The sequence below is a fragment of the Geotrypetes seraphini genome, chromosome 1 (genome assembly GCF_902459505.1).
Source record: "Geotrypetes seraphini chromosome 1, aGeoSer1.1, whole genome shotgun sequence".
NCBI classification, from domain to species: Eukaryota; Metazoa; Chordata; class Amphibia; order Gymnophiona; family Dermophiidae; genus Geotrypetes; species Geotrypetes seraphini.
This window is the reverse complement of record NC_047084.1, coordinates 81,564,115-81,580,638: the sequence shown is the minus strand read 5'-3', so window position 1 is coordinate 81,580,638 and position 16,524 is coordinate 81,564,115. Positions and strand designations below refer to the sequence as shown.

The following is a 16,524-nucleotide window of genomic DNA, read 5'->3' as shown; positions in this document are numbered from 1 at the left end:
TCCAGGAGCTGGGCGTCTTTCTGTGGAGTGACACAGGGCTCTTCTATTTCTCCTACTTCAAATAGCTTTATGAGTACTCTGCAAAAAGATTATACTCTATGTTTCTATGTATATTATACTACTAGTATTTTAGCCCGTTACATTAACGGGTGCTAGCTGTCTGTCTTTCTTTCCCCCCACTTCTCTGTTCAGCAGCCACAGCAGCATTCCCTCCCCCTCCATGTCCCTGTGCAGCAGCATTTCCCCCCACCCTACTTCCCTGTACAGCAGCATTTCGATCCCCCCCCCACTTCCCTGTGCAGCAGCCACAGCAGCAGCATTCCCTCCCCCCACACCACTTCCTGTGCAGCAGTAGCATTTCCCTTAACCCCCCCCTTCCCTTCCCGCAGTCCCGCCCCCAAACACACACACTACCCTGTGCAGCAGCAGCATTTCCCGGCCTTCCCTGTGCAGCAGCAGCATTTCCCCCCCCCACACACACACACACTTCCCTGCCCAGCAGCAGCATTTCCCACCCTTCCCTGTGCAGAAGCAGCATTCCCCCCCCCACACACACTTCCCTGTGCAGCAGCATGCGGCCATGCACGTGGCCAGCCCCTCCCCATCCACTTAAGAAAACCTCAGTCCTACTCCCTTACAACACCTCAACGCGAAACACAGGAGGGAATCTGGCAGTCCCCCCCCCCCTCCTTACCCTGCTATGCTGTCCTGCTCTCTCCGGGCCGTATGCTAGAACTTCAGCTGCCTTCCTCAAAACCTCGGCACTATGAAGCCAACCCATGCACTCTGCGAGTGTAAGAAGAAACCCGACGCAGTGCCGCTACACATTGGACTGGCTTCGGCATCTTCTATCCACTGCGGCCAACCCTAGTGGAAACAGGAAGTAGTCAGAGAGGGTGGGCCACAGTGGACAGAAGACGGCGAGGCCAGCATTAGTGCGGTGCAGCGCTTTTCTCTTAATTTAAAGCGGGTGAGCCAGCCAGAAGGAGGAGGCTTTGGCGGTGGTGGTTTTGGCGGTGAGTGAGGGCGGGAGGGGGGGAGTCGCCGGCTGTGCTGTGTGTCTCCGAGTTGCCTGGCCGCCGCATCCGCACTCCTGCTGGCCACGGACCTACTGATCACAGATCAGAGATCACAGAAGCACACAGGTAAGTGCGCATGCGCGGCTAGGGTTTTATTATACAGGATGCTGATGATATTTTTAAAATTAATTTTAGGGGTCTTTTACTAAGGTGCACAGACCATAAAGGGGTGCTCCCAGGGTCGACATCATTGTCCAGGAACTTCACTACTCTTCCGGTGTTGGATCTACCTCTCTGCTGGGTCCTGCCTTAGCAGAAGCAGGAGAAAGGCCTGATGCCAGCAGAGCAGTGAGTTAAGGCTGCTGACAATGAGAGAACGCTCTACTTCTTGTAGCCCACTGGGACCTTCCCTCTGCTGCGTCACTGATGATGTGGCAGAGAGAAACCTTGGTGGAGCAGGCTGCAAAAAATCTCACCGGGGAGGGGGATCGGTTGAGTCTGGAGGTAGCGTTAGGACCCTGAAGCTCGGGGGGGGGGGAGGGTGTCCCTGTGGGACAGCGTTCCAGCTTCAGCCACAAAATAAAAAGACCCAGTGCATGTAAAACTCAGCAACTCAAGCCCTGGTGGGCCAGCAAAGATATGGGTTGCTTGCTAAAATTAAAATGTATTCTTAAACCACTGATGCACTAAAAAAACTTTTTTGCGGTTGTGAAATTTATATGACTATTTTTTACTGTTTATTTTAGGTATTTAGATTAACACTTGCACTTTTTGCACAATTTGTTTTCAGCACAAGGGAGGGTCCAAGGATGGTGTGCTGCAGTGGACTATATAGCTTGTGCCTGAGTTAACTATTGAATGCTACTGTACTCACCTGACTTTAAAATCACTGAGGACCTCCTGTTTCAAAAATATTTAAATATTTTTTGATGAAAGAATTACAATTGTTCAGATGGGAGTGTATGGTTTTTTCACAACCGCTTTGTTTTTGTTGAGAAGAACTATATAGATTTGTTTAAGTCGGAGTTTGGACATTTTAGAAATGACATCCAGAAATTGAGTAGAGAAAATGTCCATTTTCAGAACTGCAAAACGTCTTTTTTTTTTTTTAAATGACCTATTTAGACATTTTGGCCTTAGTGCATCTATCATTTTTGGCTGTTTTCAAATATGAAAATGTCCAAATGAAAAATGCACAAAAACAAGATTCTGGGAAGGAAGCTGAATATGAGGACTCGGAAGATAGCATTCTCAGAGATCCTACCAGTACCGAGGGCAGATGTGAAAAGGCAGGAGGAACTACTATCAATAAATGCTTGGATGAAGAGATGGTGTGAGGAAAAAGGGCTCCACTTCGTGAGGAACTGGACAACGTTCTGGGGCAAGAGCAAGCTCTACAGGAGAGATGGACTGCACCTGAGCACGGCGGGAACTAAACTTCTAGCAAACAACGTCAGGAGAGGAATCGAACAGGCTTTAAACTAATAAGAAGGGGAAAGCAGACAGTCAACCAAGCGTCGACGATTCGGAAGAAGGTATCACGTGAAGATACTAAGGGGAAAAAAGTCTGGGAAGAAACAATGGACAAATTACAGGAGTTGACTAACACAGAAGAGGAGGTTAGAAGGATTGTAGCACAAAAGAATAAACTAAACACCAAAGCACAGAGAAAGGAAATGAAGGCAAGAAAATACCAGGATCTAAATTGCATATATACTAATGCAAGGAGCCTAAGAAACAAAATGGGAGAATTAGAAGCCATGGCCAATGCAGAAGACATAGACATTATTGGAGTCTCTGAAACATGGTGGAATGAAGAAAACAAATGGGATACAGCACTGCCGGGGTACAAGCTCTATCGCCAGGACAGAAAGGAGGTGGAATAGCCGTATACATAAAAGAAAGCATACAATCGACAAGAATAGACACAACAGAGACGACCAACAAGCTGGAATCGCTATGGGTTAAAATACCGGGAAGGAAAGGGCCTGAAATAAAGATGGGCCTATACTATTGTCCACCCGGGCAAACCGGAGATATCGATGAAGAAATGGAAGACGAGATGAAGCGAGAATGCAAAAGCAGTAACATGGTTATTATGGGAGACTTCAACTATCCTGGGATAGACTGGAATCTTGGAAGCTCAAAATGCACTAAGGAGACAGAATTCCTGGAGGCTACACAAGATTGCTTCATGGAGCAGCTTGTTAGAGAACCGACGAGAGGAAATGCCACTCTGGATCTAATCCTAAATGGGTTAAGGAGACCTGCAAAGGAAGTGGAAGTAGGGAAACAGCGATCATAATATGATCAAGTTCAAGGTTGAAGTAGGAATATTGAAAGGAAAGAGAACTATAGCAACAACCTTCAACTTTAGGAAAGGAAACTACGAAGCAATGAGGGAAATGGTAAGGAAGAAACTTAGGAACACTTCCAAAAAATGGCAAACGGTAGAACATGCCTGGTCTTTTTTCAAGGACACGGTGAGCGAGACGCAAAATTTGTATATCCCCAGATTCAGAAAGGGGTGCAAAAAGAGTTGAACAAAAGACCAAGCGTGGATAACTAAAATAATGAAGGAAGCGAAAGGCAATAAGAAAAATTCATTCAGGAAATGGAAAAAGGACAAAACTGAGGGGAACTGGAAAGAGCACAGGAAGTATCAAAAAGAATTTCACCATGTTCGAAAAGCCAAAAGAGAGTATGAAAAGAGGCTAGCCAGGGAAGCTCGAAATTTCAAACCATTCTTTAGATATGTTAAAGGGAAGCAGCCGGCTAGGGAGGAGGTGGGACCGCTGGACGACGGAGACAGGAAGGGAGTGGTGGAGGAGGAGAAAGAAGTAGCAGAAAGACTTAACATGTTCTTTTCGTCTGTATTTACAAATGAAGACACATCCAACATACCGGAACAGGAGCAAATCTTCAATGGAGATCAAGCAGAAAAATTAACATCCGTGGAAGTGAGCCTTGAAGACGTCCACAGGAAGCTAGAAAAACTAAAAACTGACAAATCCATCCAAGGGTTCTGAAGGAACTAAAGGAGGAGATAGCGGAAGTACTGCAGCAAATTTGTAATCTATCCCTGAAAACAGGCGTGATCCCGGAGGAATGGAAGATAGCCAACGTTACGCTAATCTTTAAAAAGGGATCAAGAGGTGACCCGGGAAACTAGAGACCGGTAAATCTGACCTTGGTTCCAGGTAAAATGGTGGAAGCACTGATAAAAGACAACATTGATGAACATTTTGAAAGAAACAAACTTCTGATAACCAGCCAACATGGTTTCTGCAAGGGGAGATCATGCCTAACGAACTAATTGCACTTCTTCGAAGGAACGGATGGACAGAGGAGACCCCATAGACATATATCTAGATTTCCAAAAAGCCTTTGACAAGGTACCCCATGAACGCCTAGTTTGGAAACTGAAGAACCATGGGGTGGAAGGAGACTTACATAGATGGATCAGAAACTGGTAGGCAGGTAGGAGACAGAGGATAGGAGTGAAGGGCCACTACTTGGACTGGAGGAGGGTCACGAGTGGTGTCCTATAGGGCTCTGTGCTCAGGCCGCTGCTATTTAATATATTTACAAATGATCTAGAAACAGGGACGAAGTATGATATAATAAAATTCGCGGACGACACCAAACTATTTAGTGGAGCTCGGACTAAAGAGGACTGCGAAGAATTGCAAAGAGACTTGAACAAACTAGGGGAATGGGCGACGAGATGGCAGATGAAGTTCAATGTTGATAAATGTAAAGTACTACATGTGGGAAGCAGAAACCCGAGGTACAGCTATACAATGAGAAGGATGTTATTGAAGGAGAGTTCCCAAGAAAGGGACTCGGGGGTAATGGTGGACATGACAATGAAACCGACGGCACAGTGCACAGCGGCCGCTAAGAGAGCGAATAAAATGCTAAGTATATTCAAGAAGGATATTACTACCAGAACGAAAGAAGTTATCCTGCCGTTGTATCGGGCGATGGTGCGTCCGCATCTAGAGTACTGCGTCCAGTATTGGTCGCCGTACCTTAAGAAGGATATGGCGTTACTCGAGAGGGTTCAGAGGAGAATGACACATCTGATAAAAGGTATGGAAAACCTTTCATACGCTGAGAGATTGGAGAAACTGGGACTCTTTTCCCTGGAGAAGAGGAGACTTAGAGGGATATGATAGAGACTTACAAGATCATGAAAGGCATAGAGAGAGTGGAGAGGGACAGATTTTTCAAACTTTCAAAAAATAATAAAACGAGAGGGCATTTGGAAAAGTTGAATGGGGACAACGAATGCTAGGAAGTTCTTCTTTATCCAACGTGTGGTGGACACCTGGAATGCGCTTCCAGAGGGCGTAATAGGGCAGCGTACGGTACTGGGGTTCAAGAAAAGATTGGACAATTTCCTGCTGGAAAAGGGGATAGAGGGGTATAGATAGAGGATTACTGCACAGGTCCTGGACCTGTTGGGCTGCTGCATGTGCAGACTGCTGGGCACGATGGACCTCAGGTCTGACCCAGCAGAGGCATTGCTTATGTTCTTATTAACAAGCCATTGGGACATCCAAGCAGCCAGCATTCTTAGCAAACTGGTAACACAGACAGCAGAGGGGCACTCTAGGGGATACTGCAATGAAAGTCGCATCAAAAAGTTCCAGGTACACATCACTATAACCTGCTTATATTGTTTGATAAGTCTTTCAAAACTCACCCAAAACTTAGGGCTCCTTTTACAAAGGTGTGTTAGGGCCTTAATGCGCGGAATAGCGCACACTAAATTGCCGCACATGCTAGCCGCTACTGCCTCCTCTTGAGCAGGCGGTAGTTTTTCGGGTAGCGTATGCTAATCTGGTGCGAGCGCTAAAAACGCTAGCGCACCTTTGTAAAAGGAGCCCTAACTGTACCCACTGTACACCACAATAAAAGCCCTTATATATTTCTTTATTTCGTTTTCTATCCCATTGTCCCCAAAGAGCACAGAACAGGTTACAGATTAGACATACATAATATCAGTACAAGATTACAATGCGAGTTTTCATCCTAGTTGGCACATTAGGTGTAGTTATCCTTACATGACACAGATTGGTTCTTGCCTGCAAGTGTCATTTTTATGTGGGTATAGAAGGTTTTGGGTGGGTTTGGAGGGCCCATTATTAAGTATAAGCAGGTTATAGTGAAGTGTACCTGGGACTTTGTAATGTGACGTTCACTACACTACCCCTTCGAGTACCCCTCTGATCTGTTGAACTGTGTCTGTATGAGCATCTGAAGCTGTAATAAAGGCTGGAACGTACTGTTTCTTTCACATCTTTGGGTGGTGGAGGGGGTCGGTGACCACTGGGTGAGTAAAGGGGGGGTCATACCTTAATCCCTCCAATGGTCATCTGGTCAGTTTGGACACTTGTTGACCCTTATTCCTTCTACTGTAATTCAACTTTAGGGGCTCCTTTTACTAAGCTGCGCTAGTGGTTTTACCACGTGCGCTGGACATGCCTCCATTGAGCTGGTGTTGGTTGTATTGAAAAATCCTGCATTGTAACTATGGAAAATTTAACTTGTACACTGTCTTAAGTGTGTCAAATTAAGATAAAACTTGCACTGTAACCTGTAAATTGTACATTATGGGGCTCATAATCGAATCATAAATATATCTTAAAAATCCACCGAAGTCTGACAATCTAAAAGACAGGTCGTCCAAGTGCCGTTAATCGAAACAGCTTTTTAGACATATCCAGAGACTTTTTAGGCCTTTGAATCCTTCTGTGCGCCCAGAGCTGAAAGGGGTGTTTTTGGAGGCGTGGTTAGGGCGTGATGTGGCCTAGACTTTTACCCCCTCTTCTACGAAACCGCGCTAGCAGTTTTTTGCGTTGAAAGCCGCACTGCTCCCAACGCTCATTGAGTTCCTATGAGCGTCAGGAGCAGCGCAGGCCATTCAGTGCGGCTGTCTGCGCTAAAAACCGCTAGCACGGTTACATAGAAGAGGGGGTTAGTCATCCTGCAGAGACTGCCTAGATAGAGCTTATACCTGTCTTTACATCGTCTAACTCACAACGTATAAGTGTCCAAAAAGTATCCAAAGTAACTAGATAACCACTGCAGGGACAAAGTAAAGATGCACCCCCAAAAAGTTCAGAATAAAAATGTACATACCTGCCTCCAGAACTTCAGCACCTGGCATAGGAAAGCCTAGTAGAGCTGCAAAGAAGTGGCTTAAGTAGTCTGGGAGGTGGGCTAGTGAACGATAGAGAGGAGGGTCCAGGCCCATAAGCCACTCTAACTACATTTATGGTAGAAAATGTGAGCCCACCAAAATCCTACTCTGTTTCCATATTGGTGCCACTTGCAGCCATAAGGGCTACTGGGGTTGTAGACAGGTGGGTATAGTTGGTTTTGGGGAGCTTTCTATAACCTATAAGGGAGTTCTGGTGAGATGTTTGTGGCACCCTTTTTGTGAAGTTCACAGCAGTACCCTGTAAGGTGTCCCACTGCTCTGTTGCCATGTTTGGGTGGCCAGTCCATCACAGTGCTGGCCCCTCCCTTGCCCAAATGGTCTTGTTCTGGATGTTGCAAACTTGGACAAATTTTTGGTTAAGAATGTGGTAGTGGTGGTCTCGACGATGAAATGCCTGGGTGTGTAGATGATTTTTAGAAAAAAAAAATTTTAGACATACTTTTTCAGAATAGACATTTGACGCTTTTGACTTTTGGCGACTAGCGCCCTACGTCCAGATCGGATTTAGATGTTTCTTTTGATTATTTCCCTCCACGTCTGTTAACCTGTAACCTGTTCTGATCTCAGGGAGAACAGGATAGAAAACAAATAAATAATAAAAATTGGCAACACCAATTACGAGTATTCATTACAAATATGGTTCTGTTGCACTGGCTGCACCTTTTGAATCTGCCAGGGGAATTTGAGACCTGGAGGGGCATAATCGAAAGGAACATTTAAGTCCATTTAAGTCCATTTAAGTTCATCTAAATCGCAAGTCGTCCAAAGTAAAAAAACAGTTTAGGACACATTTATAAAAAATACGTCCAAATTGTTTTTCGTTTCGAAAACCGTCTAAGTATACGTCCTACCGATCTGATCGTCCAAGTCGCTAAATTGTCCATTTTTATACCACATTTTCGTTCAACTTTTCATCCAAGTCAAAAGTGTCTAGAACAAGCCCTCTTGGACGTGGGAAGGGTCTGCAAAGTGATGGACAACTAAACATGTCAACTAAATAGTGGGGTACCTTACAGGGCACTGCTGTGAACTTCACAAAAAGGGTGCCATGTCTTCATCTCACTACAGCTCCCTTATAGGTCATAGTGAGCCCCCCAAACCACCTCCAGAATCCCCTAGACTAGAGAGCTGCACGGGAACGGGGACGACGGGAATCCCGCGGGATCCGTGGGAATCCCGTGGGGACGCCCCCTAGGGTCGCGGGGATCCTGTGGGGACGCCCCCTAGGGTCGTGGGGATCCCATGGGGATGCCCCCTAGGGTTGCGGGGACGCCCCCTAGGGTCGCGGGGTTCCTGCGGGGCTGGAAGTACTAAGTCACGCGGCTTTTCTCCCTACCTGCTCTGTTTGCAGCACAGAGCCAAACGGAAGTCTTCCCGACATCAGCGCTGGCTTAAACAAAGCCCTCCCTCCCTCCGACGTCAGCGCTGACATCGGGAAGACTTCCGTTCGGCTCTGTGCTGCAGGCAGGGCATGTAAGGAGGAGAGTAGCCTCGCGACTCGAGTGGCTACCAAGGGAGGGGGGCGGTCCGCCCCAGTTGCAGCACAGCCGGCCAGGTCCCCTTACTTGTGTGGCGCTTCCCCGACCGACCGACCGACGTCTTCCCCATGGCCTACCCCCCCCATCTGCCCCATGGCTTTTCAGCGTCCTTCTCCACCCCTTTGTCTTCCCCAGTGCTTTCAGCGTCCTTCTCCCCCCTCCTTCTCTCCCGCCCCGGGTGCAGCACAGCCGGCCAGGTCCCCTTACTTTTGTGGCGCTTCCCCAACCAACCGACCGACCGACAACAGCCCCGGTCCGACAAACCTCCCTGCCCTTAATCGCAAATCTAAATTTCCTTCTTACAGCTGCTGTAAGAAGGTAATTTAGATTCGCGATTAAGGGCAGGGAGGTTTGTCAGACCGGGGCTGTTGTCGGTCGGTCGGTTGGTTGGGGAAGCGCCACAAAAGTAAGGGGACCTGGCCGGCTGTGCTGCACCCGGGGCGGGAGAGAAGGAGGGGGGAGAAGGACGCTGAAAGCACTGGGGAAGACAAAGGGGTGGAGAAGGACGCTGAAAAGCCATGGGGCAGACGGGGGGGGGGGTAGGCCATGGGGAAGACGGGGGGGGGGAAGGACACTGAAAGCACTTGTGGAAGACAAAGGGGTGGAGAAGGACACTGAAAGGACATGGGAAGACGGGGGGAGGACACTGAAAGCACTTGTGGAAGACAAAGGACACTGAAAGGACATGGGGAAGACGAGGGGATGGAGAAGGACACTGAAAGGACATGGGGAAGACGAGGGGGTGGAGAAGGACACTGAAAGGCCATGGGGAAGACAGAGGGGGGAGAAGGACGCTGACAGGACATGGGGAAGATGGGGGGGAGAAGGACGCTGAAAGGAAATGGGGAAGAGAGAGTGGGGAGAAGACGCTGGCAGGGAAGAAGACAGAGATGCCAGACTATGGGGGGAGCGGAGGGAAGAAGATGGGTGCCAGACCAATTTGGAAGGGGGGAGAAAGGGAGAGGCACAGTAACAGAGCAAATGGAAGACGCAGAAGAAGAGAGACAGTGGATGGAAGGAACTGAATGAGAGGACATGAGGAAAGCAGAAACCAGGCAACAAAGGTAGGAAAAGAATTCTATTTCTTTTTTTTTTTTTTTGCTTCAGGATAAAGTAGTATATTAGTTGTGTTGTTAAAAATTATAAACAAAAGAGGCTCTGGTAGAAACCCGTTTACATTCTTCCCAATTAATATTTCCAAATTAATAAAGTCTTTTTGCTTATTTGTAAATTGGTTTCTACCAGAGCCTTTAATTCAGTAGCATAATTAAATGAAATAACTATTTCTGAAGTTTATGGGGACGGAGGGGATTCCTCACGGGGACGGGCGGGGCGGAGGGGATTCCTCGCGGGGACGGGTGGGGACGGAGGGATTCCTCACGGGGCGGGTGGGGACGGGTGGGATTCCTCACGGGGACGGGTGGGATTTTGGTGGGGATCTGTGGGGACGGGCGGGATTTCTGTCCCCGCGCAACTCTCTACCCTAGACCCACTTATCTACCACCCTAATAGCCCTTATGGCTGCAGGAGCCACTTTTATATGCCAGTAAAAAAGGGTTTTGGAGGTTATAGGAGAGTGCACATGTTTCAATATCAATGCAGTGATTACAGGGGCTTATGGGCATAGGTTCTCCTCTCCATGGGTCCCTAACCCACCCCCAAGAAGGCTTAAGATGCCTCTGTTCAGCACGACTAGGCTTTCCTATGCCAGGCTGCTAGGTGATGATGTTCTGGAGGCACAATTTTCAAGTTGTGATTAAGATTTTTGTGGGGGGGGGGGGTCGGTGATCACTGGGGTAGTGTGTAGTGGTCTATATTATGTGTTTGCAGTGCTTTTCTAGTCACTTATCTGTTTTTTGTGACTTAGACCATGTTTTAAATGGTCATTATGCCGTCGGAGAGGAAGTTCGGGCCAGCCAATCGCTGCCTGGCTGGGTGGAACTTCCTCTCTGATGGCAGAATTGACGTCGGGGAGAGGAATGCTGGTTGGCCCGAAGCAGGGAGAGCATGGGGCGTCGTCGGCTTTGGGGCCTGTTATCCATTGGTGGCGGTTTGGGTCCTATTCTCCGATGGCAGTGGCAGTGGCTTGGGGAAGGGCAGGGAGAAAAAGAAAGGGGGCAGGCAGGGAGACAGAAGGAAAAGAGAAACAGAAAAAAAGAAAGGGGGCATGAAGAGAGAAAGAAAGAAAGGTCAGGGAGAGAGGAAGAAAAAGTTGGGGGAGGGAATGAGGTGTGGAGGAGAGGAAGCAAACAGGCGGAAAGAAAGATTGGATGCACAGTCAGAAGAAGAAAGTGCAACCAGAGACTCATGAAATCACCACACAAGGTAGGAAAAATGATTTTATTTTAAATTTAGTAATCAAAATGTGTCTGAATTTATATCTGCTGTCTATATTTTACAAAAAGGGTGCCATGTCTTCATCTCACTACAGCTCCCTTATAGGTCATAGTGAGCCCCCCCAAACCTATATGGTCTATATGGTCCCCTTTTACTAAACCACAATAGTGGTTTTTAGCGCAGGGAGCCTATGAGCGTCGAGAGCAGCGCTGGGCATTCAGCGCAGCTCCCTGCGCTAAAAACTGCTATTGTGGTTTAGTAAAAAGGGAGGGGGGTGGGTATTTGTCTATTTTTGTATGGTTGTTACTGAGGTGACAGTGCATAGAGTCATCTGCTTTGACCTCTTTGAAAAAACCCCGGAATAGGAATGATAATTAACAATTCTATGCGTACAGTGTGCGTTGTGTTTTTTTAAAATTTTATTGTTGGTAGATCATTTTGACTTGGTCATTTTAAAAGTAGCTCGCGAGTCAAAAAAGTGTGGGCACCCCTGCCCTAGACTATAGTAGTGTTCCCACACTGGACTTCATTGGTATGGGCAGACTTGGTGGGCTATAGCCCTTTTCTGCCGTCATTTTTCTATGTTTCTATTTTTATGACTTAGTATCCTGAAATTCATCATAAAGGCAGTTAATAAATACTAATAAAATCACAAAATCATTAGCAATGCAAGCTGGGATAATGTCACGTGCAAATTCTACCTACTCAGTTATTGAATATACGCATTCAGACACCCAGATCACCATATATCCGACAATAAAAGCCTGCCACTACAAAAGATTCTTGGACAGAACTCTTGCCTTCCAGGCAGGCAAATGGAACGAATGGCTTAGTAACGTCTTCGCGCTCTCATCGTCCTACTCCAATTTTAGAAAACTGGTAAAAACGAATTTGTTCAATTGATTTGTAAACTAAGAATCAACTCAGCTCTGCCTATTCAACCAGTAACCCTAAGAACTATATAGTTTTCAGATTCTTTCATTATGTAAGATTATATTGCTGCTTTTGATTGTAACCTCTTCGCTGATTGTCCAGCGCTTCTTACTGTAAACCGCCTCGAACTTCTATGGCTTTGGCGGTATATAAGAATAAAATTATTATTATTATTATATAAGTGTGCTGAATATCTGACCAAGCGAAAGCAAAGGAGTATACCCAGTAGCTAAGAATCTCTGTGCTCCGTTAAAATCAGAAATAGAACTATCTTTAACTAATAAATGATTTATAATTTACCAAATTACACAATTTATAGTCATAGAAAACAAAAGATGTTCATTATACTACAGGACTGAGACATTTGTCAGGCCTGCATCACTCTTCTAATGCAAAGCACATCAACATTACACTAATAAATGCAGATGGCCCCATTCTTAAAATAATTGTTTCTTGGAAGATTACCATAAAAATAGAGTGCATAGTATGACATACATTGAGAAAAAGCAGACTGCACTGCCAAGAGAGGAAGTTTTGCCTGCTAACAAATATAATGGAATATTATCATAAGAACTGTTCTCTTCCTCGTGAGCTTGGCAGGACAGTGGGACCATTTTCTAACCAGTTTTACCAGGAAATAATACCAGGGAAATAGTACAGTTGAAAATGGACTTGACTTCTTCAGAAAGGATGTTTAATAAATAGGATCCAAAATTTAGAAAGTATTCTAAGGTGTGTTGTAACTTCAGTGGTAACTCTTGGGAGACATTTCCTGCTTTTTTTGGAGGTTCTGCCATGCAGTTACCACATGATAGAATTTGCCATCCTAAAAAGCCCAAACAAACCAATAATCAGGGTACCATTCTATAGGACCATCCTTGAGATAAGATAAAAACAAGAAAATCCATAACCTGGTGCTCAGAGAATGGAAGAACTTGAAAAAACGAAGCCAACCAGACTGACACGCTTTTCAAATACTGGACAACCGCCCTAGCCGCTGCCAGGAGGAATCGCCTGCCTGCCTTGCAGGTCGGGCCTGCCCCTGATCCACGACACCCTTCTCCACAGCCAAATCCCCAGTAGTTTTAGATTTTGATATTTTTTTTTAAACTAGAGAAGCACTCAAGTGTAGACTCGAATATAAACTGAGGCCCTCATTTTTCGGCCATTTTTTGGTCCAAAAATCTCGGTTTATATTTTAGTATATACAGTATCTCTAGGATTCACAGCATAAAATCTATTATCCCAGGACAAGCAGGCAGGTATTCTCACATATGGTTGATGTCATCCGACGGAGCCCCGATGCGGACGCCTCACAAGCAGACTTGCTTGAAGAAACTAGATGTTTTGAGTCGCCTGCACCACGCATGCACGAGTGCCTTCCCGCCCAGTGCACAGGGCGCGTCTCCTCAGTTCTTAGTTTTCCGCGGAGCCGAGAAGTCCGTCTTTTTTGGCTCTCTCCGGTTACATCGTCGTTCGTGCCTTCTCTCACCATGGTTTTGTGTTTATTTTTCTCACGAATCGCTGTGCTACTTATTTTCTTTCTTTAAAAAAAAAAAAAGTTACTTCCATCCATTCGTCCGGTACAGGCTGCTCGGCCGCGGCCCGTAGGCTTCGACTTTGCATTGGCTGTCTTTTTGTCTATGCCCTGGCCTGTTACCGGTTTCAAACGGTGTCACAAGCGCACGATATCCCTTACGGACCCTCACGGACGCTGCCTCAAGTGCCTTGGGCCGAATCATCAGCCTACCTCGTGCCTGCCTTGCCAAACATTTAAGCCTCGTGCTTTTAAGCATCATTGCTTCCTGGTGGATAATCTCTTCGAGATGGAGTCTTCTAATCTCTCGGCATCGAAGGTGTCTTCGGCATCGGCTCTGGTCGATGCCTCTCCTTCTACTGCTTCCACCTCGAGCCTCATTAGACCTTCGTCTTTTGGAGCGGCTCTTGCTTCGACGTCCTCTGCTGCCATATCTTCTCCTGTCTCCTCAGGTCAGATAGCTCAGCACTCGGTTCTGCCAGTGGTGATTAAAGTTTCGAAGCCTCCCAAATCGAAACACTCTCACAGCACTGTGCGAGAACCTCCAGCCAAGGCAGGTGGGCCGGTTTCAGACGCGGTACCCTCCTTGCCAGCTGTGCCCCAGACCTCTTTGGAGGAGCAGATTCTTAAAGTCCTCACTACCATGGGACCTACACTGCTTAAGCACATAAGCATAAGCAATGCCTCTACCGGGTCAGACCTGAGGTCCATCGTGCCCAGCAGTCCGCTCACGCGGCGGCCCAACAGGTCCAGAACCTGCGTAATAATCCTCTATCTATACCCCTCTATCCCCTTTTCCAACAGGAAATTGTCCAATCCTTTCTTAAACCCCAGTACCGTACTCTGCCCTATTACATCCTCTGGAAGCGCATTCCAGGTGTCCACCACCCGCTGAGTAAAGAAAAACTTCCTAGCATTTGTTTTGAATCTATCCCCTTCTAATTTTTCCGAATGCCCTCTTGTTCTTTTATGTTTTGAAAGTTTGAAGAATCTGTCTCTCTCCACTTTCTCTATGCCCTTCATGATCTTGTAGGTCTCTATCATGTCTCCTCTGAGTCTCCGCTTTTCCAGGGAGAAGAGCTCCAGCTTCTCCAATCTTTCAGTGTATGAAAGGTTTTCCATGCCCTTAATCATTCGTGTCGCTCTTCTCTGGACCCTCTCAAGTATTGCCATATCCTTCTTAAGATGCGGTGACCAATACTGAACACAGTACTCCAGGTGCGGGCGCACCATTGCCCGATACAACGGCAGGATGACTTCTTTCGTTCTGGTCGTAATACCATTTTTAATAATACCCAACATTCTGTTCGCCTTCTTCGCGGCTGCTGCGCATTGCGCCGTTGACTTCATTGTTGTATCCACCAGTACACCCAAATCTCTTTCAAGGTTACTTCCCTCTAATACTAATCCCCCCATTTGGTAGCTGAACATCGGGTTCTTTCTCCCTATATGCATGACCTTGCATTTCCCTACATTGAATTTCATCTGCCATTTATTTGCCCACTCCTCCAGTTTGCTTAGGTCTCTTTGTAGGGCCTCACACTCTTCCGTAGTTCTGACCCTTCTACAGAGTTTAGTGTCATCCGCAAATTTTATAACTTCACATTTCGTCCCCGTTTCCAGGTCATTAATAAATACATTGAACAGCAGCGGTCCAAGTACAGACCCCTGCGGAACTCCACTCGTGACCTTTCTCCATCCCGAGTAGTGACCCTTCACTCCAACCCTCTGTCTCCTGCCTGCCAACCAGTGTTTGACCCATCTGTGTACGTCCCCTTCCACCCCGTGGTTCCACAGCTTCCTAAGTAACCGCTCATGGGGTACCTTGTCAAAGGCCTTTTGGAAGTCAAGGTAGATGATGTCTACAGGTTCCCCTTTGTCCAAATGGCTGTTTACCCCCTCGAAGAAGTGCAGTAAGTTTGTTTGGCACGATCTTCCCTTGCAGAAGCCATGTTGGCTCGCTTTCATCAGCCCATTTTTTTCTATGTGCTCACAGATGCTGTCCTTTATCAGTGCTTCTACCATCTTGCCTGGAACCGATGTCAAACTTACCGGCCTATAGTTTCCCGGGTCTCCTCTTGACCCCTTTTTAAAGATAGGTGTAACATTTGCTATCTTCCAGTCCTCCGGTATCTCTCCAGTTATCAAGGATAGGTTGCAAACTCGTTGGAGTATTTCCGCTATCTCATTTCTTAGTTCTTTTAGTACCCTAGGATGGATTCCGTCTGGGCCTGGTGATTTGTCGCTTTTCAATCTATCTATCTGTTGGAGGACATCCTCATGGCTCACCTCTATTGCCGACAGTTTCTCTTCTTGATCACCATGGAAGATCACGTCGGGTTCCGGTACATTGGATGTGTCCTCGCTTGTGAAGACTGACGAGAAGAATTTGTTTAACCTGTCAGCTACCTCTTTTTGCTCCTTTATCACTCCCTTTTTATCTCCATCATCCAACGGTCCTACTTCCTCCCTCGCCGGTTTCTTCCCCTTAACATATCTGAAGAATGATTTGAAGTTTTTTGCCTCCCTGGCTAGTCTCTCTTCGTATTCTCTTTTCGCTCTCCTAACCACTTGGTGACATTCTCTTTGGCCTTTCCTGTGTTCATCCCAGTTTTCCCCAGTCTGGTCCTTTTTCCATTTCCGGAATGATTTTTTTTTGTCTCCTATCGCTTTCTTCACCTCATTGTTTATCCATGCGGGGTCTTTTGTTCGGTTTTTTTTGCACCCTTTTCTAAATATGGGGATGTACATATGTTGTGCTTCTTGCACTGTGCCCTTGAATAGAGACCAGGCTTGCTCTACAGTTTCTGTTTTCCTTGAGCTGTTTCTAAGTTTTTTTCTTACCATTGCTCTCATAGCATCATAGTTCCCTTTCTTGAAGTTGAGCGTTGTCACTGTGGTTCTTTTCCCTTTTGTTGTACTTACTCC

The 16,524-nt window shown here is 46.5% G+C and overlaps 1 protein-coding gene across 3 annotated transcripts in view; it reads left to right on the top strand.

The window, feature by feature from the left end:
* Positions 1 to 16,524, top strand: part of RAB27B (RAB27B, member RAS oncogene family) — a 128,761-nt gene that overhangs the window by 5,378 nt on the left and 106,859 nt on the right. The gene's annotated exons all lie outside the window — the stretch shown is intronic.